The sequence below is a fragment of the Eulemur rufifrons genome, chromosome 17 (genome assembly GCF_041146395.1).
Source record: "Eulemur rufifrons isolate Redbay chromosome 17, OSU_ERuf_1, whole genome shotgun sequence".
Taxonomy (NCBI): Eukaryota; Metazoa; Chordata; class Mammalia; order Primates; family Lemuridae; genus Eulemur; species Eulemur rufifrons.
Genome location: NC_090999.1, coordinates 25208723 through 25214963, shown reverse-complemented (window position 1 = coordinate 25214963; position 6241 = coordinate 25208723). Strand labels below are relative to the sequence as shown.

The 6241-nt window shown below is 48.7% G+C and overlaps 1 non-coding gene across 1 annotated transcript; it reads right to left on the bottom strand.

The window, feature by feature from the left end:
• Positions 1 to 5775: 5775 nt before the first annotated feature.
• Positions 5776 to 5879, bottom strand: LOC138398551 (small nucleolar RNA U13). Its single transcript, XR_011236026.1, has one exon. It is a non-coding gene; the product is annotated as a small nucleolar RNA U13 (small nucleolar RNA).
• Between the last annotated feature and the right edge of the window lie 362 nt (positions 5880 to 6241).

Here is a 6241-nt window from a genome sequence, read left to right as displayed (position 1 = left end):
CCCTTACGGTGAAGGAGTTCGAGCGGAGGAAGCAGAGGGTGGGAACAGCAGGCTCCTACTGGCTCGTGTATTTGTCTGGGAGCCGCAGACACATGCGCGATGCCCTATATGAGAGCTTGTTACACATTTCATAAAAGGGATTTCCATCAAGGAGATAATCTACCTTAGTGGCGATTAGCCACAAAAGTATGACAGATTTAGTAATTGAATGACCCACTCGCCTTCCTCAAATAATCATGTTAATTTTACAAAGTAACCAAGCAGCAGCAGACATCCCCTCTCCCTGCCCCAGAAGACTCACGTTCTCCATCGCTCGGCCCCTCTCTGTCCTTTCTGCTCCCCTTGCACGACTGGGAAATAGAGAAAAGGGCTTCCCTCCCACCCTCTCCCGGGGCCTTGCTGATAGTTGGCCTGCTCGAAACAGTGACAACCCCAGCCATTCGGGAAGCACAATTTGGAAGCAGCCCCAGGGTGCTCTGTCCAATTCAGAGAATTCTGGCAGAGGTGGTGGCCGATGATCCCAGTGGCAACCTCAGCTGGTCTCCCAGCTCCCCATGGAGAGAGTCCCTGCCCAAAGGGACTGTACGATCCAATGGGTGTTGACAACTCGTTCCCAGCATCACCCACACACCGTAAATCAGGTTTTAACGGAAGCAATTGCTCCACCAAATCCACAAAAGGGTAAAGTTTGTGATTTTTCTTTATCATTGCGATTACCATCTGGTAGAGTAAGGAGTGCACTTCTTTGGAAGTTCTGACTTCTCTGATCTGTCTTGGTCGTTTGTGTTATACAACCAAAGTTCTCTACAGACTTTATTTTTGTACAATATCATTTTGTAACTTTTTACAAATAAAAACTCATTTCTATCGCTCTCTGTACTCCTGTACTTCCTCATGTGCTGGGCCAGGCAGCTCTCCACGAGCATTTATTATGAGCCGCCCCCTTCACAACACACAGTCCACTCATTGGTCAGTGGCTTTGCCCATCAACTCCCTGAAACCAATCACCACCCAGATAGGGAAAAAACTAGCAAAATTGTTCTTATTCATTCAATAAACCCTTAAAGTGTGTCTACACTGTACCAGGCACTGTTCAAGGCACTGGGGATCTAACAGTGGCCAAAACAAAAATCTCTGCATTGTGGAGTTGATATTTTATTTTGAGGGGAGACAGACAATACTTAAAAAAAGTAAAATACGTAGTGCTCCAAGCAATGATAAATGCTAAAAGAATACAAACAGGATGCCACAATAGACAATAATAGGGGAGCCTGCTTTACTTAAAGGTGACATCAAGACTGAACTTAAGAAATATTGCCAACAAATCACGAGCATCCCAGGCAAGGAAACAACTTGTACCAAACTCTGAGTTATGTCACCGACCGCCGTGTGGCTATTAAAAGGCGGCTTCGCCTGAAATGCACCCCTTTTTGCAATGCACGCCATCCCTCCCATGGGAACTCGGAAGGAATCACTGGTACAGACTCGAGGGCCCAGGCATTTAGAGTCCTCCTGCCAGGATGGCTGGAAGAGGCTCGAGGGCAGTGCTGAAGCCAACTGTGTTTTCTCTAAGCCAAAATTCCAGGAAGGAGTCAGTAGCTTGGAAAAGAAACAGAAAGATGGTAGAGCTCTTGCTTACCTCCACTCCCTTTTTTCCAAAGTGTGTCCAGGATTACTAACCTGGGAGATGCTCCTAAAAGAAAAAGGAGGTCGGGGTGGTTCTCTGATCAAATCACTTTTGAAAACATTGAATCAAACAACATCAATCCAATTTTTAAAGTTTAAGAGATAACTGGAGAACTTATCAGAGCCTTTATTCGACCAACAAGCATTTTAATAGTCCAGGAGGGGTGTAGTGTACAGAATTTCCCAGTATGGACTTGACCATGAAACCACTCATTGTTTTGCTTTCTTTCTCATAACCCCTGGTGACCGCCCCTGGAGACTACTTTGGGCCGTGCTGCCTGTTCCTGTAAAGCTTCAGGGTGAGTCAAAAGCTGGAGTAGAGATTAATAAAGAGGCAGAAAGTGCTGGGCAGCTCCCTACAGGGAGGAACACCTCTCCCCAAACACACACACACACACACACACACACACACACATGCATACACCACACATTCTGGGTACTTGGACGTCGGTGTCTTGCTCAGCATGAATAACAAAATGACTAACCTGTAGTCAACTTTAGAAATGTCATTCAACTGAGAAAGGGAGAATGTGCCAAAAGCTGAGAAATCTTTAGCAGCATGAAAAAGAGAACTTTCCCCATGCTTCCCCCAAATCCTTCCTGGGCTCAAGTTGTTTGAGACCGCTCGTGCCTTGCTTTCCCTGTGGTCCTGAGGGCTTGCTCCCCTCACAGCGAGGGAAGGCCTCTCTCTCGGGGTGTTGGGCTCTGCATTCCCTGCTGCTGAGAACAGAGGAAGAGCACCAGATTAGAGACCTGGACACCAGGCTCCGACAGCCCCCTGTGGCTTGTGCCCAGGAGACCATCTCGGGGTGGTTTCCCCCCTGTTAAGGAGGTACACTGCAGTGTGGTATGTGCTGAGCGAACACTTTTAAAAGAATCAATCTGCTTCTAAGATAGAGGTGGAAAATCAGAATTTCCTGGACCTAAATCTCTAAAACAGAAAGACTCCTCTTCACACACTGAGTCCTCCTTGGGCTATAATTGATTTTCTCTCTGACACCAGGATCATGGGGGGCAGGGAGCCTGAGACCCCCCCCCCCCCCACTCACAGCCCACCCTTGCTTCTCAGAGCACAATGGCAGGGAGGGGACACAGGTCTCAGCCAAAGGTCTCTGGCTTTGTTCCATCAGGTAATGAAATGTCTGAGCACAAAGTGTCTTCTTGAAACACACCATTGTTAACAGAGGTGCTACTGTAGTCCCATGCAGTAGTTAACTCATCTTTAGTCTTGGCCACACAGCATCCAAATGAAATTAAAACCAAATGCTGCCAAGTCATCCCTGAAAATAGACAGTTGGGGAGATAAAGGGATAGCATACATTTACTCGTACGTGACAACTAATATGCTGCCATGTCCCGGGCCCATGGCGGCTGAGCATCATGAGGGTGGGAGTGCAGACCAGGGGGAAGGTGAGCTGTATGGGGACAGAGGTGTGGAGAGAGTGCTAGGGTGCCTGGGAGGGAGCAACAGGTGGGAAGAAGAACTGGAAGGAAAATGAGTCAGAGACAGCTACAGAGTAGGGTTGCTGCATACAACACAGGGCACCCAGTTAAATTTGAATTGCAGACAGACATGCATAATTTCTTAGGACAAGTATGTCTCGTGCAATATTTGGGACATGCAATGTGTAGGACATACTCATACTAAAATATTTGTTATTTATCTGAAATCCAAACTTAATTGGACATCCTATATTTTAATTTGCTGATTTTGGCAAGAAAAGTGATGTTTGGGCTGGATCTTGAGTATGAGTAGGAATCTGTCACGTGGACAGGGGCAAAAGTTGGGGCAAGGGTAGGCTGGAATAGGGGACTCCTGGCAGAAGGAACAGGTGACCCAAAAGGGCACTGTACATTTAACGAACCAGGACAGGGTGGTGGGCTTGCAGTGCCTAGGAGCCACAATGCTTTTAGGGGCTCCAAAATGTTTTAATGTAAATATTTTAAAATCAGAAGAAAAAATGAGTATAACAATAATGAACATATAATAATGAATCCAGCCTGGATTATATTTGTCTTTATTGCAATGCAGTCATATAATTTTTATTTTTTTTTTAATGGAGAAGGGCCCACAAAGACAAAAGTGCCTAGAACCCATGGAAGTCACAACATAGCCCTAGGGGGACTGTCAACCACAAATTTTCTGCATCCTCTGCTTCCAGTTTCCTTCTAGTTTTTCCTTTCTCATTAATCATTAAAGCTAACTTTGTCCTTAGAAAATAACCACCAAACAAACCTTCCCACACTTCAAGTTAGATTATTTTCTCAAGATATTTGCATTTACTTGCTACTTAGGGAAGCATAAACCTAAGGCCAAGCCATTTATATAACTAAGATTCATTCATGATTTTTGAGAAAGGACAATATGAACCAGATGTCCCAGAGCAGACCGGCCGTCAAGCGAATGGCAACAGAAGGAAGAGCAGGTCACACGGGAGGTGGACAGGATGGACAGATGGTGAGAGGGACAGAGAGAAGACTTCAGCCTCCAGCAAATCAGAGAACGAATAGAGTTGAGCAAAGAGTAGGAGGATGAGGTTTTTGAACATGTGGAATAGATTATTTTAATTTGAGAAATTCTTTAAAGTGGTATATATAGGGGGTTTTAACCCACTCCCCGCTCCGAGTACAGGTCTCATTCATTCAATTAATTACAGCAGCTCTCTCCTGCCAGGGGAGAATATAAAGATATAAAGACAAAGCCCTCAAGGGGCTCCTGGGTTACAGGACAGAAATATAGCACGAAGAAGTGCCGAGGGCAGTGATAAAGATGGGCAGTATGCAATGGGAGCTCCAAGGAGGGAAAATAAATCCAGCTGAGGGGAGGGGGGGCATTAGGGGACAAGCTATTAGGGAAGGCTCCTGGAGACGGCTGCCTAAACAGACAATTAAAGGGTGAGTGGGGATTCCCAGAGAGCGGCAGGGGGAGGGGAGGGCATTCCAGGCAGGAGGGACTGCAGAGCTTGGCCATGACCATTAGACACAGCCAGGGAAAGGGCAGAGGCCTGGAATGCAAGGCTAACGAGGTTCCCTGGGCAGGAAGGAGAGGGGAGAAAGGCCTTCCCCGGGAAAGGCAGCTTTGAGGTGGGAGCCCTGGGGCTGAGGGCAGGGAGCTCTGGCTCTGTGGGCTCCAAAGGACCACTTTGATCTTCACACCTGCCCTCTCCCCATCAGACCCAGTGCCTCCCCCGCCCCTTCCAGCACATTCTCTCAAGGCCTGTCTGTGCTGCTTGCATCTCCTTCAAGAGCCCCTCTCGGGGACATTTACTTTCCACAGGGGACTCAATAGGATGGCACAGGCTTCCAGACCAGTCCAGACTGCGCATGGAGCAGGAGGAGGCATCCATGGAGGCAGGGATTCCCTGAGTCTGAAAATTGGAGAAATGCTGCCTACCTGCATCTTCTCTCAGGGAGCTGCAACACACATCAGCATATTAAACAAAGGTCTGAGAAGGCCTGCGGAGGAAAACCCCGTTTTGTCTCATCCAACCCAGCATCTCACATGCTTATTTGACCATGGAGCATCTGTTGGCATATAATTAAAGTGTTCTGCTGCACACAACGTGGGGAATGCTACTCTGGAACCAAAGGAATGAATCTCTAATGGAAGAATTGTGAACATCAGAAGGAAAGTTATTTCTGGGCAGGGGGCTCTCCCTAGCCCACTCTCTGTGTAAAGACACCTTGGCCAGAAGGACCTGGAAACAGCCACCGAGTTTTCTTACCCTCGTCTTTCGCACTGGGCCGGTGAGCAGCCACACTCAGCCATGTACTCAATTCGTCCCGAGCTGGAGCTGCAGTGACCAGCCCCTCTCCCCGGCCGCACTCTCCGCCCACCTCCACCTCTCCCGACCTGGCCGACCCTGCGTGTCCACGGTTGTGGTCGCTGCTAGTGCTGTTGGCCAAATGACAGATCCCTTCCGCTTCTGGGCACATGGTACAACTGCACCTTTGGGCACCCTGGTGGCTGACTGAGGCCAGTGACTGACCAAAGAGCGCAAGAAGAAGTGAGGAGCAAGACATTAGGTTCTGACCCCAGCGTTTGTTTGTTTGTTTGTTCATCCATGCATTCATTCATTCATTCATTCATGTCAGACCAGTAACGTGCCGACATCGTAACAAGGATGGTGGGAGGCACATGGCACGCATGCGCGTGAAAACCCGATCGTCATGGTTATGAACTGCAAGTGTCTGAGCCCAGCGTTTCGCTGCCACTGTGAGACCCTCCCGAGCCTCCTTCTTTCCCTCTGAGACCGCAGCCAGCGACGTTCAAGGTGCCGGCCCCTCTGACAGCGCACGGCAGGCATGGTGGTGAATGAGAAGCAAACCTTTGTTATTCGGAGCCACTGAGATGCGGGGACTGTCACTGCGGCCTGTCTTCGCCTCACCTGACAGGTACAAGCCGGCGCTATGAGCAGCCGCGTTGCGGGCTCTGAAGAGGGCAGCCTCCAGCGGAGGAGGGACAGAGCAAACGCAAAGGCCACAGCGACTGAGGGCCGTGGTGGGGGTGGGGAAGGAGTTAGAGCTGAAAATAGCCAAGGGTCAGATCATGTAG